We start from the raw sequence: 24208 nt of genomic DNA, 5'->3' as shown, positions 1-24208 counted from the left end.
GAAGCTCTGCCTCTCCCCGGGGAGGCTCCGCCTTCACTCACACCCACCGTCCTGGCAGTTCCCAGCTGAGCTCCTCTTTGCAGCTGGCTCAACCATCAATCACGTCCCAGGTCAAGGGCATCCCTTTCAGCTCCTCTGCTAAACACAGTGTGACGATTTAGCGTTTAGTGAGAAGTGCCCAGACTGAGACCTTTGTCCCACCTGTGACCGCACCCCACCCCTGCTCACTGCTGTCACAACTTCACATGCCCCCCTTCTTCTGCAGTGGGCCCCAAGAGGGCAGCAAGGGGTTTCATAAGCTCAGAGGTGGCTCGTTTGGTGGCTGCTCTCTCAGATGCCCCAGCAACACTGCAGTCCCGTGAGAGAGAAAACAGGTGAGAACAACTGTCCAAATCAGAGACAACTTTTTACACCCAGAATCCCATGACCTGAACCATGACCTAGCAAGTCCCGTGGTCTGGGGGTCGGATCTCTCAGGGCGTTGACTTGTATCCTCACATGATTCAGCAGATGAGATACATCAGCACACTCATCAGGTATGAACACAGTCTCTTCCTTGGATAATGACAGAGATGTCAGCTGCCAGGAGAAGTGTTTCTGGTGTCAGAAAGCACTGGAGGGAATCTTTCTAGATACAATGATAAAGAGCTGGGTGTGTCTGAAAGAGAACCGACTGTGGGTATTGCTGGGATTGAACAATCCCTCTAATGAAGTACTTGGGGGAGAGTCAAGTGCAAGGGTTTCCTACAGGTGATGGACACAGGGTGTGCAAGTGACAAGGGACACTGCTAGTAGCAGTGAGAAAATGACACCCTAAGCCTAAGGGGGTGAAGGAGAGCTGGAACCTAGAAAGGGGGCTCATGACAGGAGGTGTGACCTTCAGCTTCAGGTTACAGTAGGTCAGAGATGACCTTGCAGGGAGAGAGAAAGGAGAGCAAGGACTCTGACCTCTCTTTTCTACCCTAAAGAGGCCTCCTGCTCGCACTTCCCACTGGCAGGAGCCCAGCAAGACTCAGAGACCCAGGGACCCGCTGACATGGACAGACAGGACAGGGGCCTCAGGTCAGGGTCCCTCTCACTCAGCGCTGTTCTCGCCACATGTTCACAGCAGCGCGGTGTCTGCAGACCAGCTGTAAGCAGGACATGCTTGGCAGGAGCCCCCCACCCCAGGTAAGTGCAGCCAACTGCAAAGAAGAAGCCCATGTGCCACTGACCAGTGAGCACACATGAGCACTGGCTCCACCTCCATCCCAGAGAGTGAACTTAGGACGTGAGACCCCTGTGTCCTTCATGGGCTGCAAATAAATCATTCTACCTTGTGACAAACATGTCTCATTTTTTTATTATTTTACTTATTTATTTTTAGAGAGAGGAGAATGGAAGGAGGAAGAGGGGGAGAGAAACATCAGTGTGAGAGAAACACTTCCATCTGTGGCCTCTCACACACAACCCCACCAGCAGAGGAACCCACAACCCAGTCGTGTGCCCTGACCAGGAGCCAAACTTGTGAGATGACGACCACCCAACTGAGCCACGTGTGTGAGGGCCACCACGTCTCGTCCTTGAACAGAACACCCCGAGTGGCACAATCCCTGAGATCAGTAACAATGTGGCCCATGTAGGTCAGCCTCCTGGGGCACAGAGCTGGGGTGAAGGGGGCAGAGTGTGGATCTGCAGAGAGAAAGGAAAAATGATTGGCACAGAATGTATTTTTAAGTTACAGTCAGGGACATTTCATGATAGGATGGTCCCTTAACAGGAACACAGAGAAAAACAATATGAGGATTTTTAGCACCTCCTAGACCTCTGTGGACCACAGAACCATCTCCCTGGAGAGGCCTGCTCTTCACTGCCCGCGGGTTCGGACACATGGACAGAGAAAACAAGCCCCACCAGAGGGGCTGACACATGGCACACACAGGCTTTCATTAGATTTTCCTAAATTTAGTTTTTGAACCCTACACAGTGTATTCTGGCCTGACTGTGCCCATTCAGTCACTCCTTACCTGCGTTGGCACTGTGGGGGTGGGGAACGAGCTGGGAGGATGCTCTGGGGAGCTGTCACTGCACAACAGACCAGCCCAAAGCTTAGTGGTTTGAAACAGCATCATTAATTTTTCTCATGAATCTACAAACTGGGCGGGATGCAGTGCGGATGGCCCATCTTTGCTCTCTGCAGCTTTCCCTGAGGCAGCTCTACTGGCAGCTGGAGAGCCCACTGCCCTGTGCCCACACCTGCACGGCTGGCAGGTGGTCTCACTGGCAGATGGAAGAGCAGCCAGGGGATGGGGCCAGGATTCCAGTCCTCTTCCTGGGGCCTCTCCATGGGCAACATGGGCTTCCTCACAGCACGGGGGCCACCTGCTGAGGGCAGGGACCCCAGAGAGCAAGGTGACACTGTCCCTGTCTAACTTCAGAAGTCAGACCAGCCATTTCTCATCAAAGCAGTCACAGAGTCCATGGAATTTCAAGGAGGGGGCAGAGTCCCCATAACTCAACCGAAGGAGCAACAGTGCAGAGTACAAGTAAAAAAGGTGGGATAGAAGAAATCGCTACAGCCATCTTTGGAACATACTTTCTGCCACACCCACAAGTAATAGTTAATTAAGAAGAAAAAATAAAATTTTCATTATTTCCACAACCTATGCCATATATTTAAAAGCACACACCAAATGTCATTGAAAACACCTGCAAATATGTTTCTTTTGGCCTCTGTGTCTGTATTTTCAATTTATCATATTTTTCCTTTAGGGATTTTACTTTTTCCTCCATCTGTTGGTTTCACATTTTTTTGCTAAGCATAAGCTCTTCTACCAGTTTTTTTCCTTTCTAAAGTACAACACAGTTTTCCTTTTCCAGAAATTCCTCCTTGTAGATGGCATCCAAAGAGTGAGCCCCTCCATTCTCCTGCACCATTGCCTCGATCAGCCCCACCAGCTCCTGCACTTGAGCTTCCTTCTCAGCCTCATCTGCACTTCTGTTGTTGAAGGCACAGCAGCATAACCCACACTCCTTGATGATGGTTTTTAGGTGCTTGTCTGTCCTTGCTATATAGTAACTCAGCATCTGATCACCCAATTCATCTTTGTGAGTGAACAAGATGATCATGTGATTCACGACACGCTCCCCAAAGATGGCCTTGACCAAGTCAACTATATTCTGCTTTTCCTTTGTGAAGCAGCCCAGTGATAGGACCAGGATGATGGCACGAGTCCCAGGGCTGGTATAGTGGAGACACTTAACTGATTTCCCTACAGGTGGTCTTCAGTGTCTCCTCGGTGTCAAAAAGCCCCGGGGCATCCAAAACAAGAAGCTTCCTGCGCTCACAGGCCCTCAATGCATACTGACAGCTCTTGGTAACAGACTCACAACAAATTCTAGAATCAAATGCTCTTTTCCCGAGAATGGTGTTTCCAGTCGCACTTTTCCCATTTCCAGTTTTTCCCACCAGAATGATCCGCAGAGTGTTGTCCTGAAGGCCGGCCATGCTGGTTCAAGAGGCTCTGGGTGCAGGCTCCCACAGGACCCTGAGGAGGGGAAGGACATGGGGAGGGGTCAGCTTAGGCAAGTGAGGACCACTCCAACCCTGTCTTCCTACCTGAAAATTTGTACTAGACAGTAATTCATACTGAATCCAGAAACAACAGAGAAACGGCACACATCAGCTACTGGGGAAGAAACAATAGTGTTTTTCCACAGAAGAGCACATGATCCAGCACCCCACCCCCCACCCAGGGGAGCACACCTACACCTTACAGCTCTGCTCTCTCAGTGCTCCCTGAGCTGCCCCTGATCACACACAAAAGAAGGGAAAGTTTCCGTCCTTTCTGGGAATCAAGTATAATATTGATCCCAAAGGGTAACCAAGATTTCACCAATAAATAGAAATACAGATGTGTCTCATTTGGAAGCAGTAATGCAAAAATACTTACTAAATTATTAAACAATAAAGAGAAGTATACACCATAATTAAGTGGGATTTATTTCAGAAATACTAAGATGGTTCAATATGAAAATTTGGTTGTGACAACCCATCCCATTAATAGCTGAAGAAGAAAACTACCCAGATGCAGAAAAGATATTTTACCCAATTTCAGTTACATTCCAGGTTTACACGGAAAATCAAACCCATGGAAATAAGAGGAACAACATGGACAGGTTCTTTGTAACCTGGGTGTAGGGAAAATATTTCTAAGATTTGATGCAGAGTAAGAAAAAGGACTAGAAGTTTGATTGCATACAAATCTCACAGATAATGTGAGACAAGAAACACCACAGACAAATTAAAGCAAAAATGTCAAACTGGGCATAAACAGTTTCCAACTTACCTCAAAGGGGGTGAATTTCCCTACTATACATTGAAAATCAAAAAGCACAGAAGCAAAAGTTCAACAACTTGATAGAAAATGGAGTAAGAGACGGAAATACATATTCTGAGAAAAAGAAACTTAAATGTGCCTTGAATATATCCAAAGACATTAACACACACTCATTATAAAGAGAAATAAATCAAAACACAAAAATAACATAACTAAATAAAATAATTTTGAATCACACCTCTGTTTCTGAGAGGAGATGCTGTCTGTCCCCTCCAGGTCTGGCAGAACTGCAGACTGTGCTGAGAGTCAGCCAGAGGTGGGTGGGGGCAGCAGGTCCTCCCCTGCACGGCTGGGGAGCAGGGAACCACAGTCCAACCCCACAGAGGAGAGACCAGAAATACCATGCAAAGTCCACGTGCATTTTCCCTGTGATTATTAATCCTAAGTTTCAGTTTTTATCCACAAACTACACTTACAAAAATTACAGAAAAATTTTAATGAGGCACTTGATTGCATCATTATTTGTAATAGCACAAGAACAAAAAGTTATCAAAGGCCAGCAGTAGACGACGGGTTGAATAAACTAAGGTGTATTCACACTGAGAAGGACTAACCAGCTGTGTAAAGAACTGAGAAGACGCTCTCTACCCAAGTGTGGAGAATGGTCTTCAGAGGCCATTTCCCACCACAGGTCAGGGCTCTGAGGAGAAAGCACGGGTTCCAGGGCCGGGCAGGACACCTGTGTGGGGGGCCCACATGCCCTCGTCAGCCAGAGAGCCCGGGTGTGCTCACCACTCACTAGCATCTCATCACAGGGACTGGGGGCCACTGCAGCAGAATCCAACTGGACTCAGATGGGACAGTTTGAGCACCGATAATAATTCCAGTGAATGGAAAAGCATCAGATATGCTGAAATCCATGGGGTCATAGCAATGCCTTCTTCAAAGTGGCCCATCGCTCCCTCGGGCGTCTGCTGGAAAGCATCTCCCTGCTCTGCATGTGGACACACAAAGGGGAAGAGTCAGGTGTCCATCTGTGTCTCTCACACACCTGCTCCTCGTGGAGATGAGAGAGAGCTTGAGGGGAGCTTTCTTTTCACAGGATTATTCCACCCAATACAAGAGGAAGGGATGACAGCATTTGAGTGTCATCACTTGTGACCTTTAACGAGACTGAGGCCGCCATTAGTGTCAGTTAGTGTCACAGACAGACTGACAACCAGACGTCATGTGCCTTCTGACGGGAGCTCACTGCTGCACCTGTGAAGTGGTCCCCCCCAAATCAGTCCACCTTGAACCTGACCAACCCTCCCCTTAGACAGAAATTCACACGGACGCTGGAACGGGAGGAGCAGGAGAGCTGACACCTTTGATGGAACCGACAGGACACACACTGCCTGACTCTACTGGACAAGAGACCCTCCTTTCTTACCTACAGAAATCTCCCAGACAGCAGCAGGGAAGGTGGGAACTGATATAGTAAGTTAAACTTAAGAGACATCAAATAATTGCAATTTATGGATCCTATTTGAATCCAACTCCAACAATTTTTTAAATTATGAAACAGTCAGGAAAATCCAATTTCAACTTCTATTTTTTAAATTCTGTTTGTTTTTTGAAGTCTGAGAATGGCAGTATTTTTCACTGGTTTCACATATTTACAGAAAAACTGAAACAATGTCCGATATCCCCCTCAAAACCCATGGGGCCGGGGAGGGAGTAGCGAGTCTGTGGGTGAAACCAGATCGGCATCACCTGGTAGTTGGTGAAGCTTGGTCTAGGTTTATGGAAGGTCCTGATATTACTGTCTTTACATTTTAATAATGTACAATATTTCCACAGTAAAAAAATTTACTCTGGGTGTAACATAACCACGACTGGGTACTATACACCTAGCACCCTGATAAATTATTTCACATTATCTGATTTACTCCCCCAAACTGGCCTGCAAGGAAGCTCATTTTAGTATTCTAACCTCTTTTTCATCCTCACTTGAGGATACATTTACTGATTTTAGAAAGGAAAGAAGGGAGCAAGAGAGAGGAAGATGTCAATATGAACGGGAAACATGGATGGGTTGCCTCCTTTTGCACCCCAACCAGGGATGCACTGTCACTGGGTATTGAACCCACAGACTTTGGGTGTGGGGGACAACACAGCAAACAGCTGAGCCTCCTGCCCAGGGCTTCATTCTAACTTACACAATGAGGACATGATGTGGCTCAACTATGCTGAGACACTCACCCAAGGTCACAGTGCTCACAGGCACTGACTGGGCAGAGCAGGGGCCCAGTGGAAAGTCCATGTGACTGTGGCCTTCCCCCAACAACGGGCCACAGCAGCCTCTGCCCTGCTCCTTCTTGGGCTGCAGACTCTAAAACCCCACAGGTCAGAGCTGGATGGGGTTGGGGCAGGAGGGTTGACCCCTCTCTCCCGGAATCCAGAACTGTGGGGACGCTGGCTGCAGGCAGGAACAGTGGGTGTCTCTGGGCTGGTTCTGCACAAGAGCCCTGCACACCCCTCCCACCTCTCCCCACCCCAACCCCACACCACACATATCATAAGGATGGGGTCCCCCTACTCTCCACTGAGTGACTGACCCTGTGTCCTGGATTCCTCTGCTACCTTGGACCTGGCCCACCCCTGCAGGGTCACCACAGGGCCTGAATGATGATCTTGGCAGTGAACAGAGGCACTTGGACAGCTTGGTCTCTACTTAGCTGTCAGCCCTGAACACCTGCCCTGGGGACACGAGTTTCCCATCCAGGGAAGAGGAAGGCTCAGCAGCAGCATCAGTGTTCACCACACCAGCACACACAGGAAGACACCCCCACCAGCACACCCGTGTCCTGTCAGTATGAGACGCAGGACATTGTGCCAATTACCCAGCTCCTCACTCTCCTCCCCACCCCTCCACCACTACCCAGTGACAGCACCCACCTGCACTGTGGGGCTGGCACAGTCCCTGCTCTCTCCTTGGATAACAGCCACCCCCTTCCCACGCCCTGGCCCCACTGCCCTCGAAGGCAGGCTCACCTTCTGTTTAACCCTCTGACCAGTTCCCGGGTTTTCCCCGAGGATCCCCTTCTAATTTAACTATAAGGACACAGTGTTCACCCCTCCCTCCCCCAACCACTGAGCCAGGAAGCTGAGTTTGGGTGGAGCCAGTGGAGGAACGGTTTGCCTGCAAAGACACAGAAACGGTGTCCAACCCCCGTTGGTGGGGGTTGCAGTTTTCCCAAGTTCAAACCTTGGGCTGCACGTGACCGCTGTCCCCTGAACATAGCTCCAAAGCTATGTTCAGTATTTGGGTGACAATGGTGGATCCCAAAGGCCCTTATCAAGTGACCCAAGCCTTGCCCAGAAAGCCAGGCACAGCATCTGGCCATCATCCCTGTGCAGTGGGCGGTGATGGCGGGCTGATTCTGGAAGAGGCAGTCAGGCAGGTGACTTGGGGCTCCCTCAGGAACTGCTAGTGATTGTCTGCTGTGGGCTTTGAGTCCAGGCTTTCAGGGGGGTCTCAGTTCCTCATTCAGGAATTACAGGACTCAGGTGAGGAGCAAAGGGGTCTACACCACTGGGAGCCACAAGGAAGAGAGGAAGGGGGTTTGGGGGAAAGTCTCTGTGACCACACAGCCCCTCTGGGTTTTTCACATGGTCCTTGCCAGCTTGAACGTGCCCAGGGTCTGATGGGTGAAGATGCTCCCAGGGAGCGCATCCAATTCCCCTCCCATCCTTTCTGCCTCCCCCACCCCAGACCCAGAAGGAGGCACCTGTCTGAGATTCACCCAGCAGATGGATGCCACAGGCTCTGGAACTGCTTCCCAGTGTCAGGCAGGCTGTCAAAGCTCTCATGGCGGACACGATGTTCCAGTCATCTGTTGCATCACCGTTAAAATACTTATTTATATTATATATTTTGGCTCATTAGATTGAGAAATTTGATCCATCAATTCTTAAGCTTTCAGGTAGGTACTAAGAGGACCCGATGTGGCAGGAAGTAGGGGACAATAGGGTGGCTGCCCTTGGAGGGAAGCAGCAAGATTTGGAAATGAGGGTGTTCATGACCTGTCATTGGTCCAGAGCATTGCACCAATTATTGGTGCTAATGACTCGGTCACCATGAAGATCCCAGGGACCAGTTTCCTGACTTCCAACAATGACACAGAGCAGGACCATCTTTGAAATTCACAGGGTCTAACTCACACAAAGCAAATGCCAAGCCCACTGTTTAAACATCAGAAGGTTTCAGGATGCCATTGTTGACAGAGCCCTGACCCACCTGAGAGGCCCCTCTCAGCACAGGGCCCTGAGCAGCCCCACAGGTCACTGCCCAGGGGGCTGACCCTGACTCTGCTGCACGGGTGTGACTCAGCAGCTCAGCCAGGACCTCATCTCCTGCTGAAACTGTCCCCCATGGCGCAGTCTCAGGTCACTCTCCACAGTCCTTGAGTGAACCCTGTCCTATCAGAAGCTGCCTTGCATGTTTTCCTGGTGAACTCCTTGTTCTGCAGGTATGACGCTCAGGTGAGCTGTTCAGTTCCCTAAAGGGAAGAGGGAAGAGGTTGAGAGAATCCACAGATGCTGCAGGGATGGGACTCGGGTCTTGGATGGGAACAGCATCCAGGCCATGGGTTGTGGAGGAGCCCTTAGAACACTGCAATGCCACCATAACCCTGACACAGGCGGATGGTGTCTAGGGGACTGTAACAGAAGCAGGGTCGTCTCACCTCTCTCCTGACTGTTCATGCAGCCAGGCTCCTCATCATGAGGGGCTCCTGTCCACTTCCAGCTCTGCTGTGAGCCGCCTGTCCCCCTGCTCCTTATCCCCACCTGCGACTCCAGAAGCTGCTCCTCCTGCTCCCCAGATGCTGCTGTCTACATTGTCAGAAGGAAGGACTTGAATTTTGGAGAGAGCCACAGCTTCCTTTTGTACATTTCCCTTTAGTCTTTTGTTGTTTATTATTTATATCATATGCACACACAAGAGGATGTATATGAATTTTTCAAGGGTTGGGGTCATGAAAAAACATCTCCTCACATTTTATCATGGTCTGCCTTGTGGAACTCAGGATGTTTTCTGCTGCTGTGATCTAGATGAATTCAAAGCTCGAACCTACTACAGCATCACAGAAATAACAACAGGGGGTGAAAGAACCAGTCGCTCACACTGTCCTGACTCCCTCACAATGAACAGTCAGCCTTGGTGTGTGGGTGCCCTGTTGCTGCATCATGAAGTACCAGCAACCCAGAGGCCTAGGAGATCACAAATTTATTCTCTTACAGCTTTGGAGACCAGGAGCCTCAAATTACTCTAATGGAGATAAAGTGAAGGTGTCATCAGGGCTGGTCTCTCTGGAGGCTCCAGAGGACAATCCCTCTCACCTCTCCCCCTTCTAGAAACTGCCAGAATTCCTTGGCTTGTGACCGTGTCACTGCACTCTGGGCTGCCATCATCACATGGCTTCTTCCTCCTTAGATCGTCCTGCCTCTTCCTCTCAGGGCCTTTGTGGTTCTGTGTGGGTCCCACTCAGAGAGCCTGGGACAATCTCCCCGTTGCCCCCCCATGAATGATCCTCATCTCCAAAGACCCTTTAGCAATGAGGTGACATTCACAGGCTCTGGGGATCAGACATGGCTTTCTTGGGGGTGGGTAGGTGAACCTCTCTGCAGCTCCCACTGCTGATGGGAAAATGAGGTACTTGCTAGAGAGCACAGTGACAGAGGTGGGAGGTCATGGGAGAGCTGGGTGGGGGTTTGGGTGGAGGGATTGAAGGAAAAGAAAGGAAAAACTCATGAACACAGACAACAGTGTGGTGATTACCCACGGGAGGGATGGGGGCGGTGGAGGAGAGCATAGGGAGTTAAATATGATGGGCAGACACCTGATGTGGGTGGTGACTCCACAATACACAGTACAGGTGATGAGATGTGGAAGTATACACCTGATACCTTCATCGTTGTGTTTCCCCAGGTCACCACCAGTAAAGTCAATAAAGGGGACGGGGATAATAATAAAATACATAAAATGGAGGATTTCCTTTATTGGGTTGGGGTTGGAACCAAGAAGTGGGTGCTGCTATAAAAACCTACATGCCCTGTGGCAGTGGCTGTGGACTTGGGGATGGACAGGCTGGGCGGAGGGGGCAGAACTCAGAAGCACATGGGAGCAAAGGCAGAGGTGGGCTCGGAGGGACTGTGCTGGGCATTTGAATGTTAAACAGCAGATCTCAGATCAAGGTGAGGACCCTGTTGTTGGATCCCAGGAGGAAAGAGGGTGGTGTTCCAGAGTCAGGGAGAGTCTGGAAGTCATGTCTGCTCTGGGTGGAAGGAAGAGCTTGTAAGCGATGAACTAGATATTTGGCTGAGGGGTGTCCAAGCTCAGTGTGGGGCTGCAGCCTGGTTCCTCCTTGTGAAGTGCAAAAGGCAAGAGGTTCGATCCTTGCAGCCTCCAGCCAAGGACCTCCAAGGACTTCCAGCTGTCCTGAGAAGCTGGGCGCCAGCCAGGAAGGAGCCTATGAGGAGCCTTCAGAGCTACTGGGGCTTGGCTGATCTTTTCCTGTGGGATGCCTAGGCCTGTGGGACCAGAAGTTTCTGCAGCTTTCAGGGACACAGCGTGTGGGACAGTGTTTCACCTGCCCTCAGAATCCCATACAACACCTTCCTCCTTTCCTCCCTGTCTCTCCTGCCTCCTCCTGTTCCATCCTTGGCACACCCAGGGACCCCCTCTCCATATGACTGTGCAGTGACTCAAGGATGTCCCTCCCAGTGGCACCCACACACCTGGACCAGGAGGACCTGGGGGCCTGGGGACCAAGAACTGCTGGTTTTCTCAGAAAGGCCTTGAACTCTGCCTGACCCTGTGCTCGCTGCCCAAGCTTCTCCCACCACATCCTCTTTACTGTTTCCCTTTCTGACCTCAGGCCCCTTACAGAGGAAGTTCATGGTTGTCCTCAGTTTATACAACATGAAAACAAAACCAAAACCTTTTGTTTTGAGAGACACAGAGTAACTGAGTGGTTCTTGAACTCTTACGTGTATGGGCCGCCAACCAGGCTGCTATGGGCTCAGCAAGTCCTGAGACCCCCTCTGCGTGACAGCAGCTCCAGGCCCACCAGCAGGAAGGAGTCGGACCAAATCCCACAGACATGGACCACAGTGGGGTGCTCATCTGTGGGAAGGAGGGAGACATAAAGGGTAAAGGGGCCAAATGTGTGGTGACAGAAGGGGAGCTGACTGTGGGTGGCGGGCACACAGTGCAATACACAGATGATGTGTCAGAGAGTACTATACTCACAATCTATATAAAATTATTAAGCAGTATCACCCCAGTAAATTTAATTTTATAAAAAGAATAAAGAGTTTTATCTAAAACACAGAGGAGGGCACTATCCCTTACAAAACAAGACAACACGAGCTTTCATGCATTGAAACACTCAGGAGACACCAGCCTCAGCTGACAGCACAGGATGACAAAAGTGTCTGACAATGCGTCCCCTTCCCTTAGCCCAGTGACACTGCTTTGTTCCCTGGGCTTCAGAGCCACCTGTCCTATGAGCACATCAGCGCAGGTGTCTGCCATTAACCCGTGAACTGCAGTCAGGAGAGGTGAGAGGCTCTGACCAGCCACTCTCAGGATCTGAGGCTTTGGGCACAACCACTCCCCTCCGAGCCCAGGTGTCTTTACAGAAGGAAGACAGGGGGTGTCAGATCACTAAGTCCCATGCCTCCCAGGGAGTGACATCACATGACAATGTCTGCTCCCTGCCCCATGAGGACAAGGGCCCAGACCCTCCCAGGGGTGCAAATCCTGAGCCCTGGCCCCACACCCTCACTTCTGCTCAGATGGCGGTTGGTTGTAGTGAGAAACCTGAAATAACAAACAGGGTCCTCCAGTGATCCCAGGTGGAGGAACCCATCCTGGGACTCTTGGCCTCAGGGCTCTGGTGTGAGGGAGCAGTATTACTATGGGCCCCATTGTCCCATGTTTTGAGTCCCAGGGTCATCAGAGGGAGGAAGAGTCACAGAGAGTGACAGGTTCAGTCACTGTGCATTCACCACTTGGCACCAGCTGCCAAGAAAGCAAGAAGCAGGGATGTAGGTGAGCTTCCCCTGGTTCCTGCCACCTCAGCCAAAGCTCAGGTACCTTCCTCTCTCATCAGCCAAAGTCAGTCCTTCCCTCCCACCAGAACCCACAAGTGTGTGTGGACCCGCCCTGAATCTTCACCACCCTGAGATCCCAGGGGCAGAGGGAGGGGCTGCTTAGAACAGGCACTGGGGGAGAATTCAGAGGCGGCCCATCCATCTGGTAGCATTAGGCACTTGCCCTCTTTCTGGGATTTTCAATGGTTTCCACAATTTCTGACATATGAGATTCTTTTTCAGTCTATTATGACATCTTTAGTTGCTTTAGTCCAATACTACTATAAACACATGTTATATCTCTACATTTTTATTTTTTGATTTCTAAATTTTTATTTATTGGTTTGAGAGGGAAGGATAGAGAAATAAGCATCCATTTGTTGCTCCATGTATCCATGCATTTGCTGGGTGACTTGTATGCGCCCTGACATCAGGTAGAACCCACAACCTTGACGCACAGGGCTGATGCTCCAAACAACTGAGCTACCTGGCCTGAGTGAAACAGATGTTCTAAAGTGCTTTATTACTAATGACAAACACTATAAATACAACTGTAACAATGAATAAAGGAACACTTTTAATGTATATTGCAGCATATACAGCAGAAAAACTTTTGTTGTTTCTCATAGTCCCTTCTTTTTCCAAGAAACTAGCTCCAGGGTGGTTTCTTGTGAATTCACTTGTGCACAGGAAAGCGTCCGACCTGCCTCAGCTGCAGCCCTTTCCTGCCTCACCTCCTCCCCATGCTGTTTGATTTGTCACTTAGAGTTGTGGTCACAGCACAGGCTACAGAGGCTCGGTGACAGGGCTCATGCCCTATATTTATACCTGTGCTGTGTGTTCGGAGGGGTGAGAGGAGACAGACTGGGCCAAGAAGAGCCCTCCCTGTGGACACCACACTGACCTGTGTTTGGGATCCTCCCAAACCCTCCCAGGCTGCAGCTGCTTGAGGATGGGCCGAGGGAGTTCTCCCAGGAGTCTCCTGCCCACACTGGGTCCTTCTGTGGAGCAGGCAGGACCCTGAGCACTTGGGCTCTGACGGGAGCCTGAGAGTGTGCCCCCTGCCCCACGTTGGCGCAGGTGCTCCTGGACGTTGCTGACATTCAACCTCCAACAACGAAGCTCTCAGAGCTGAATGGTAAATAAGCAACTGAGCACCCTCAAGTTTTCTAATGTTGATGGTCAAGAAGCAGCATCACTTGAAAATCAAAACAGAGGACTGGTGTCCCAGCTGTGCACGACCACAGAGGACTCTGTGGAAACACAAGGAGACACCAACATGTCTCTGATCCTCTGCAGGTGCAACGTCTGCATCAGGTGGACGGCCAAGGGCTCCAGATGAGGGTGGCAATCTGGAAGACAATGGCAGTTGTCCCCAAGGTTCCCACTTAGCAATATTTCATTCAATGCCACAACAGGACAACTAGAAGGGGAAGCCAAGCAACACCAAATCCCTGCACTCAGTGGGAAGGATGGGGAGGGAGCCTGCTCGCTGCCACATTTAGTCTGAAACCACTGACGGGGCTTCCTCCGCCAGACAGCACATGAGGCATCCTGCAGACTGCCTACCGGTGGGACAACCACAGCTGGGGAACTTCTTCAGTTAAAGTCTCTAAAAGTAGACCTGAGCCATGACTTCCTTCCCCCCTTCCCCAGCACACCTTCAGCTCCACAGGAAGGAAACTCCATTCTGGGCAGGTGTGGCCGAGCAGGCGGGGACCTTTCCCCGGAGTTCCTGTAGAGCACCTCCCTCACCAACGGGGGTGGGGTCATCCTTTCTCACCCCTCCAACCTATTCCTCACTGCAGTCTCACTGGCTATTGTGTAAGATGAAGTCATAGCATATCATGAATAGAACGAAAATAAACTTTGATGCCCCCTGACTTGTTACCATAACTGTGTTCCCTGCTGTTGTTTTGTTCCCGGGAGCTGGTCAGAGGCCTAAGAACCCACACAGCCCCTGGGTCCCCCTCAGGCCACCTGGCATCGATGGGCCCCTCCCTGAACCTCAGCAAGGGCACAAGGACCCAACACTCCCTGTTGGTGGGAGGTGAGTTTGCAAGGACCTGTGCTGATGGAGGCCGAGACTTCTCCCTCTTTACCTGCAGGGGAACGCTCCCGGGAGTGCGGCCTCTGAGACCACAGGTGCTAGAGCTCGCCGTTTATAATGCAGTCAAATATAGACTATTTTCTTCTGAGATGCATACATTTTTCATTAAGTATTCTAACAAACAGACATTAAAATAAGAGTATTTCCTGCTGAATGTAACCATACAAGATTATTCCACAAATGTTATTTAACAAGACTTAGGAGTTTTTAAAAAAATTCTTTCCAGCCACTATGTATAGACTTGAATTTTATTCAGACTAAACAATGACCCTGCCTGAACCTCTGCACGAGACAGAGGAGAGCTCCTGGAGACTGGCCCCTGGGTGGGCGGGATGGACACCCCTGCTCAGCGCTGTGGGATGTGCAGCGCTAATGTGGCTGAAGCTGAGTGCCAGAGTGCGAGGTGAGCCGTGGGTGTGGTGCACCTTCAAGAGCTCACACAGTTGGTCTCCTCTCAGAGGGCTGGAAATCCGGTCAGTGCCAATGGTGGACCGCGAGTGTACGAAACATGTGCCCCGGGAGTGGGCCCTCTGCTGGCACTGCTATAAATGATCAGCACACAGTGAAAAGGAGAAAAATCATGTAAAAATTACTGACACTTTATAAACGCTACTCCTGAGCTGGGTGTAGACAAACTAGATGTTGTGGTTGGATGTTATTTTAGTTTTGAGGTTTTCTCCCCTCATAAGCTGGTGGGCTGAGCTGATCCCACCTCGTCACCACTGCAAAGGGCAGGAGACAGCCTCATGCAAGCCCTTGGGTGAGTCTAGGCCCCCCTAAACTATGGGAAGATGCGCCATCACAGTTGGTGGGAAAGGGTTTTTGAGGGTGAAGGAGAAGGCAGCGACCTGCAGCATCTTCATGGGAGTGAAGCACCATCTACTGAAAATTTCAGCTAGCCCAGCAGGACCCACCTTGCTGGAGGTGGGTACCCTGCTCAGAGGAGCCAGCCTCATCCATACATACACCTGGCAGTGCCCCGTGGGGCTGATATTTGCAAAACCACTAAGAGGAACACGGGGATTATTTCTTTGGGGTTGTCACATAACTGGTGAAAAATATTTGAACTAAGTGACTGCTTCATGCCCAAACTTATGAGTCCCCAGAGAGTTGGAAAGACAAGCTCCCAGCCCAGGGATTCTTCAGTGTCATGGTTTTGTGGGAAGAGCTGGCCAGGGTCTCCTCCAAATCGCACAACAAAAAGCCTTCTTTTCCTCCGAGGCTGTGCTGTGGAGCCTGCGGAGCCTCTGGGGGCCTTCAGGGGCCTGCAGGGCTTGGGGAGCCCAGGGAGCCCACAGAGCTGTCCCCTACAGCTAGTGAGGGTGGTCGCTGTGACCAGGCCAGACCCGCAGTGGGGTCATGTGAGTGGTTGCTGCAACGAGGCTCCCTAGCTGAGTCTGCGGCATCCAGAGTTGAATCATTCCTCTGATGGATTTCATGGCATCCTTTTTAATTAAGCAGAGGTGATGTGCCAAATACCTGCATAATGTCCAAAAAACCACCTTTGTGATGCTACCCTTGACATTGCCCACTCACAGAAGAGTGGGAGTTGGCACAGCAGGAAGCTGGGGTGCAGGTGGCACCGTCACACACTGCTGACACTGCATGTCTTCTGTGCATTGGAAGTAAAAGTGATCTCTTTGTTTCTCCGTGGCAGTATTCTGAGGTGTGGACTCTGAGACATGGCAAACACAAATGATGTTTTAACTTGCACAATTGCATGATGATACTTTGGAAATGTGAGAATCCGGACCCATTTCTCCAACGAGAATTTCAAGTGTTGCAGTTGCTCCTTAAAGTGTTTGTGTCGTGATGTTTGTGACCAGGCCCTCCACAGTCTCAGCCCCGCTCTTACTGCTGCAGTCAGGAGTGCGACAGGTCACCACTGTCTCGGGGTCAACAGGTGAGGAGGGCCTGTGCTGTCGGGAGGGGTCACACAGAAAGCAGCAGAGGACCCAGGACTCACTGAGAGCCACCAGGGGCCAGCTCCCAGAACAGGAGTGTGACGTGGGAGCCTCTTGAGGGATTTCGTTCTCGTCCTCTTCTTTTCATTAACACTGGATGCAAGCTTCTGTGTGACTATTGTAATTAAAGTTTCCTTTTGTGTCATTCAGTGTAAGAGTGTTTAACATGAAAAAAGGTAGGTTAAGAAAAATAAAGAGTTGGCACTGTCCAAAAAATTATATCAAGATGGATTGACACCTGCATGTAAGAGCTGACACAGTTCTACTTGAAGAGGAGTATACACAAAGGAAAATCTGGGTGATACTGAGTTCAACAAAGATTCCTTAAGTAGGACAAGAGTGTAATACATAAAGAAAAAGCTGAAAACATGGACATCAAATTTAACACCTTTGTTCTGCTAAAGACACACTGAAGAAAATGAAAACACAAACCACAAGCTGGGAGAAACTATTTGCCAAGCATATCTGACGTACACATGTATCCAGAACATAGACAGAATTCATACACAGTAATAAAATAATAGTGATAATAATACAACAAACAAACCCAAAAATAAAACAGGCAAATGATGTTAATGAAAAGAAGAATCACAAGTGGCCGACAAGCACACGAATAAATGCCCAACGAGACCAGACTTCGAGGACGTGCACGGTAAATCCCTAACAAGCTCCCGCTGCAGACCCGTCAGCCAGACTGCAGGTGCAGACACTGCCAGTGCTGAGTGCTGGGGGCACGTGTCCCAGACAGCCACCCTGCAAGGAAACTGCTGCTGGGCTCGGGGGAATCAACAGGGTCTCTCCCAGTGAAGCAGACAAACCAGCTCTCCCACCACTAGGGCTTTTCTCAAGAGAAACAACAAACACAGACGTGTGTGTGAATGCCTCCTTATTAAAATATTTATAATGGCCCACACCAGAAACACCCAAATGTTCTTCATTGGTGAAGGAACAATCAAATTCCAGCATATCCAAACTGTTGTGGGTTAAACTCTTCCCCCAAAAAGTCTGTTGAAGCTTTAACACCTGAACCTTCAGTATGTGTTCTCTCCCCCTTTTACTGAATGTACTGGGGGGCCAGATGTGCCCTCATTTGAAAACAGGCCCTTTGGAGAAGTCAGTAGTTAAGATGAGGTCGTACTGGAGCTGGCTGGTCCCTTATCTGATATGACCGGTGTCCCACAAGAAGAGGAGAATGCCATGTGACAACAGAGGCAGAGACCTGAGCGATGGGTGTGGAGCCAGTGAGCCCCGAGGGTTCCCGGCAACACCAGGAGTCATGACAAAGAAAGGAGCTGAGAACAGACTGTCTCCCAGAGCCCCAGTGAGAGCGTGGGCCTGAGGACACCTCGGGTCAGGACTTGGTGCCTCCAGAACTGTGAGACAATAGGGTTCTCACAATAGGTTTAAGTCACCCACCTGGCGGTCTATTGTTACAGCAGCCCTAGGAATCTGACACCCACAGTGTGGAATCTAGTCAGCAATGACAAAGAACAAAACACCTTACGTGCCACAGCGTGGGTGAACCTTACAGGGGATGCTAAGTGAAAGGCACCAACCACAAGTGACCGTGTCTGGTAGACTACAATAATTCAAAATTCTGGGAGAGACAAAACTATAGTCACAGAAAGTATTTTTCACAGAAATAGAGCAAAGAATCCTAACGTTGGTATGGAGCCACAGAAGCCCCTGTGTAGCCAAAGCAAAATTGAGAAAGACCAGAGCTGGAGGGATCGTGCCTTCTGATTTCAAACTGTATTGCAAAACTATGAATATTAAAGCAGTGTGGCATTGGCATAGAAACAGATACATAGATCATTGGGAGAAAAGATCCCAGAAATAAACAGTCCTATATGGTCAATTCATTTACAACAAGGAAGCCAGGAACACACGGTGGGAAGAGAACAGACTCTTCAATAAAAGGTGTTGGGAGAACTGGACGGTCACAGGCAAAAGAATAGAAGCCGACCACTGTCCTACACCACACACAAAACTGAACTCGAAATGGAGTAAAACTCAAAGAACATAAGACCTGAGCCTGAAACCCCTAGAAGAAAACCTGGGCTATAAGCTCCTAGACCCGGTTTGGTGATGATTTTTTGAATCTGACACCAAAAGCAAAAGCAAATAAACAAGTGGGACCACACCTACCTACAGAGCTTCTGCAGAGCAAAGGAAACCACCAATAAAGTGAAAAGTCAACCGTCTGAATGGGAGAACACACTTACAAAATCACTGAGCTCATCAGATAGATCAGAAGCCAATATCCCGACTACGCAAAGAACTCACAGAACTCATTTCCAAAGATTCAATTCGAGTTTGCGAACGGCTAGCAGCGGCCGCAGTCCGGCTGGGCCAGCAGAGGTTTCCCTGGTTTCGCTCCCCAGCAGCGGGATGGGGAGTCCTCCCTGCAGCGGCTCCTCAGCAGCCACCGCTTCCCCAGAGAAAAGGCGGGAAACCAGCCTGGCGCCCCGCCCACGCCAGCCGCACGGCGCCGCTCCCAGGCTGCACAGCCCTGGTGGACACAGCAGTGCAAGGTTCAGGGCCTCTCTCAACCGCCGCGGTGCCCGGGGCCCAGGGCCTCAGTGGTGCTCCTGGTGTCCCTCACCCAGCCCCGAAGACCCCAGGCGGGCGAGGGAGGAGTCAGAGCGACCACAGACTTTCGGCCAATTCATTTTACTCTGATGACAGCCTGAATGTAACAGAGGAACCAACGTCTAATAACAAGGCGGAAACTCACAACGTCCAGACCAGGCTCCCAGACGCCAAACACGTGAACTGGAGAGCAGGGCCGAGCTGCAGCTGCTCTGCACCGAGGTCCCAGGCGGTGCTCTGCCGCAGGGCTGCAAGGACCGTGATTCCGCAGTTCTTCCCGAGTTTGCTGTGGAGCGGCTGCAGGTCGGCCTCGTCCTCATCTGCTTCCACAAGAACCGAGATGACCGAGCCGCTCTGCTCCGCACCTTCAGCCTTGTGGGCTTCCAGGTGCGAGACCGGGCATCCCCTTGTCCCCAGGAGACCCGACACTTGCTTCGTGGTTCTCTCTCACGTCAGTGTTTCTACCCGTCCCTTCCACTCTCCTTCCCCTTCTGTCTGAAAGCAATGAGAATGTGTCCTTGGCCGAGGATTTAAAACAATTATAGAAAGAAAGAAGTACCATATGATCCAGTGATCCCACCACTGGATCCTTAGCTGCAGAAAACAAGGACTCGAACTTGGAAAGATACCTGCACTTCCGTGTTCGTTGCAGCGTTGTTTATAATGGCCAAGACGTGGAAACCACCTTCGTGTCCATGCAGGAGGAATGGGTAAAGAAACTCTGATATAAGCCCTGACTGGCATAGCTCAGTGGATTGAGTGCGGGCTGGGAACCAAAGTGTCCCAGGTTCGATTCCCAGCCAGGGTACATTCCTGTGTTGCAGGCCATAACCCCCAGCAACTGCACATTGATGTTTCTCTCTCTCCCTCCCTCCCTTCCCTCTCTAAAAATAAATAAAATCTTTAAAAAAAAAAAAAAAGAAACTCTGATATATACGGAACCGTGTTCAGCTATAAATCTTGCCATTTGCAACAAGGATGGCCTCAAGGGCAACTTCTGAGAAAAAGGCAGGACAGAGAAACACAAATTTTGTGTGATCTCTCTTATATGTGGAATCTAAAACAAACAAACAAAAAAACCAAGCTGTTAGATTCAGGGTATGGACTGGTGATTTCCAGACTGTGGGTAGAAAGAAAAGGCTGAAGAGGATCAAAGGTAAGAATTAAAATAAAACATAAAATAAAATGAATACACAGCACAACATGTATACATATATGCACGGTAATGGGAAATAGGAAAACGTGGTAGAAATATGTCTACAAAACTGACCATTGAATCTGTGAAAGAGAGTACTGAGTTTTATGTAAATTAACATACAAGAGGGCTGGGAAGTGGCAGGTATCCCGGCACCACTGGCTGTACCCGGGAGACTCGGTTGTGGTGGCCTGACTGTAAGAAAGGCAGCAAGCTGTCACACAGGCTCGTGTTCGCTGCCCTTTTACAATGTGAATTTGTGTCTGTTCCTGTCTGCAGATGGGGTCTTTCTTTTGCACATATTTTATTTAAGCCCCACCCAGGGATATATTTATTGATTTTAGAGAGAGAGGAAGGGGGCGAGAGAGAGAAACCTCAACGTGAGAAACATCCATCACTCATCACCCACAACCCCCTGGTGTTCAGGCCGCCACTCTGACCTGCTGAGCTACTGCCCTTGCTATTTCTGCACCTCTTCCAGCTCAAAACCTCAAAGGCTTTGCAGTTGTGGTCTCAACAGTTTTCGATCTCATAAACATTTCCTGTTTTTTTGACAATTTGACACTTCTGACACAGGTCTCACCTTCTCACGCACACAAACAGGTCTCCACCACTGCGCTGGAAATGACATGATGAAGAGACCACACAACTATCTTCACACCCATCAACCCCAGTCCTAGGGTGTCTGGGGTCGACCACCGCTGTCAGTCCCTCTCTCAGGGTCTTCTCCCAGACAGGAGTCTGAGCCTTGGTGATGAGAGGTCTCAACCCATCTCTGGAAGGAAGACAGAGATGAGGATGAACTAGGGTGACTGTCCAGTCACCCCATCCCAGAGAGGCTGAGGCTGAAGTGACTACAGGGGCGTACCTGAGCACCCCAGTGAGGTCGTGTCCGGAAATGTCGCTGCAGTGCTTTGAGGAGCCTGGGCTGGCGGTGGGAGTGAGAAGAAGGTGGGAAATGAGACAGCAGATCCCTGGCCCCCTCCCCTCCCCCTCAGTCAGATCCCAGCACAGGAAGAGGGTCCTCCCTAAAGCTGAGACCTGGCTCCAAAGGATCACCTCTGCTTTCTGGCCTACCAGCCTGTCCTGCTCTGTCCCCTTGGGGACAGCCTGCAGGCCAACCCCATCCCTGACGCCCAGGTCCCCTCTCTGAGGATTTGTTCTCAAACAGCAAAAGGCAATCAGGGACAGCAGACACCTGAAAGAGACATGGAGGAGACACGGATCACAGAACACATACCCCAATGGGAGCCATTAATTCAGGAAATGGAAACAAACTCTGGGGGACATACTAACCAAACAAATAAACAATAAACTTCCCTTTCAGGTATCTAGGTTATTAACCATCCCATTGAAGTCAACTAAAAATATTCAAAACTATTACATATACTTTCTTTTTTAAGTATATTATATTGATGATTCAATTACAGTTGTCCCATTCTTTTTCCGCCTTTATCACCCTCTGCCCAGTGCCCCATCCCTCCAGCATTACCCCCCCCCCCTTAGTTCATGTGCATGAGTCAGATATGTAAGTTCTTTGGCTTCTCCACTTCCTATACTACTCCTGGCCTCCCCCTGGCTATTTTTTTAAAGATTTTATTTATATTCAGAGAGTGGGGATTCAGGGAGAAAGACCAAGAGAGAAACATTGCTCTCGTGCACATGCAGTACTTGGTGACCTGGCCCATAAGCTAGGCACAAGCCCCAACCAGGAATCACTGGTCACCTTTCGGTCCACAGGCCAGTGCTTCATCCCCTGAGCCGCACCAACCAGGGCTCCCCCTGTCTATTTTGTACCTACCAATCATGCTTCTTATTCCCTGTACCTTTTCCCCCATTCTCTCCCTTTCCCCGTCCCACTAATAACCCTCCATGTGATGTACACTTCTGTGATACTGTTCCTTTACTAGTTGTTAGCTTAGCCTGTTTCTGTTTTTGTATTTTTAGGTTCAGTTGTTGACAGTTGTGAGTTTCTTGTCATTTTATTGCTCATAGTTTTGATCTTCTTTTTTTAATATAAGTCCCTTTAACATTTCATAAAATAAGGGCTTGGTGACCACGAACTCCTTTAACTTGACCTCATCTGGGGAGCCTTCACTTGAGAGGCTGGAAGGTGTCTCTTTTTACCCAATGTATCTAAAACGTTTTAAAAAATGAAATCTTATAAACTTTGATCAATCTTTGACAATATATTTTGAAAACTTTGTTAAAAAAGATTTTACTTAATTATTTTAGACAGGGAAAGTGGGGGAGAAAGAGACAGAGAGGAAGACCAATATGTGGTTGCCTCTTGCGCTCCCCCTACTGGGGACCTGGCCTGCAACCCAGGCATGTGTCCTGACTGGAAATTGAACCAGTGACCCTTTGGTTTGCAGGCCAGCACTCAATGCACTAAGCCACACCAGCCAGGCTCCCCAGTACTTTCTTGGGCCCAACTTATGCCTGGTCCCCTTCCCAGGAGGGAGAATGAAGTCACCCATTGTCTACTGGAGGACTGGATACCATGTCTCTGAGGGCGCCAGAGCCGGCACATACCCATCCCAGTCCTCACCCTCCTCTGCTCAGCCTGCCCTTCCTCTGAGAACTCAGGGCAGTTGAAGAGAGCCACATGTCACAGGGTGGCCCAGCGTAGAAACCTGGTTCCATCACCAACCATGTTTGTTGATTTCACTGCCCCCCTCCCTCGATCCCCTCTCCCTGCCTCCAGTGTCTCCTGTTTACGTCCCCATTCACTTTGCTAGGGCGCAGACCCTAATCCCAAGATGGAATTCTTTCCTTGTAAACGTTCTCCCCTCCCCCAGGCTTACAGGTTTACAGTTCAGCCACCACAGCACTGCCACAGCGCAATGTTCTGAAACTGCTCACCTGCTGGAAGCCTCCGCGGACTTCCTGCCCCCCAGTCCTGAAGGTGACGCACAGACCCTGGCCCACCGGCCCCCACCCCCGCACCCCTCCCCGTGTGTGATTCCCATTCCTGCCCTTGATCGTGGCCTCCCTCCGTCCTGGAGGGGAGAGACCTAGCCAGGTCGGACAGTCTGGGAGCGCTGCATGGAGGAGGTGGTCCTTGGTCAGAGAACTCGGAGACCTCAGGGTGGCCTCAGGGTTTGAGGAGCTGGTACGTCAGTCACCCTCCTTGTGGTATTTGGGATCAGTCATGTGCTACATCTGGGCGAAACCTCTGTCGCCAATAGAGGTTTGGAGAATGACACCTGGGTGGCCCAAGTGAGGTCCTAAGACTCACCCCAGGTGTCACCACTTGCCCACTTGGTGGCAGGCTGCCTGGGATGGCTGCAGGTCTCCTGTAGAGGGTACACAGGAGTACAGGAGGGGGCGGGGCCACCACCAAAAGGAGGCGTGGTTGGGGGAGGGGCCACACAGGCCTTCATCTGACTTCCCATTGTCAGTGACTTTAGGACTTCCGCTCAGATGTCACCCCGGTGTCTGCCCTCTTCCCTTTGCTACCATGAAAATGGGGAACATCCCTCCTTCCCCAGGGTCCCAACATCACACAGGATGGTGCCCACTTTGGGGCTAGAGGTTGCCTTAGAACACAGCTCCAGCGACCATGGGATATTTACTGCGCCACGTGGCTGGGACCACATCCGGATTGCCGCCGGTGTATGCAGCCTGTGAGCTAAGAAGGAAGGGCTTTCACATTTTTTCAAGGATGAAGAAATGTAAAGAAGAATAACGTTTCATCATCATGAATGAAAGTGACGTGGAATTCAGATTTCAGTGTTCAGAAAGTCTGACGGGATCGCAGCCTCGCACATTCCTCCCACTCTGTCCAGACACCTTTTCCTCTGCACGTGACTGAGAGCCTTCGGCCTGCTTGGCCTGAAGCAGCCACTGTCTGGCCCTGCTCTGTGAAATTCCAGCTTCTGCT

The 24208-nt window shown here is 50.2% G+C and overlaps 2 protein-coding genes and 3 pseudogenes across 2 annotated transcripts in view; 2 read left to right on the top strand and 3 right to left on the bottom strand.

Moving 5' to 3' along the window:
* LOC114507421 (GTPase IMAP family member 8) overlaps positions 1-24208 on the bottom strand; it is a 772814-nt gene that overhangs the window by 484420 nt on the left and 264186 nt on the right.
* The window catches only part of LOC114507465 (GTPase IMAP family member 4-like), a 658105-nt gene that overhangs the window by 546717 nt on the left and 87180 nt on the right, over positions 1-24208 (bottom strand). The gene's annotated exons all lie outside the window — the stretch shown is intronic.
* LOC114507429 overlaps positions 1-24208 on the top strand; it is a 359625-nt pseudogene that overhangs the window by 270525 nt on the left and 64892 nt on the right.
* Positions 2746-7385, bottom strand: LOC114507433 (annotated as a pseudogene).
* LOC114507432 lies at positions 14904-19626 on the top strand (annotated as a pseudogene).

This window comes from Phyllostomus discolor, chromosome 10, assembly GCF_004126475.2.
Source record: "Phyllostomus discolor isolate MPI-MPIP mPhyDis1 chromosome 10, mPhyDis1.pri.v3, whole genome shotgun sequence".
Classification (NCBI taxonomy): Eukaryota; Metazoa; Chordata; class Mammalia; order Chiroptera; family Phyllostomidae; genus Phyllostomus; species Phyllostomus discolor.
This window is presented reverse-complemented; position numbering and strand designations above follow the sequence as displayed.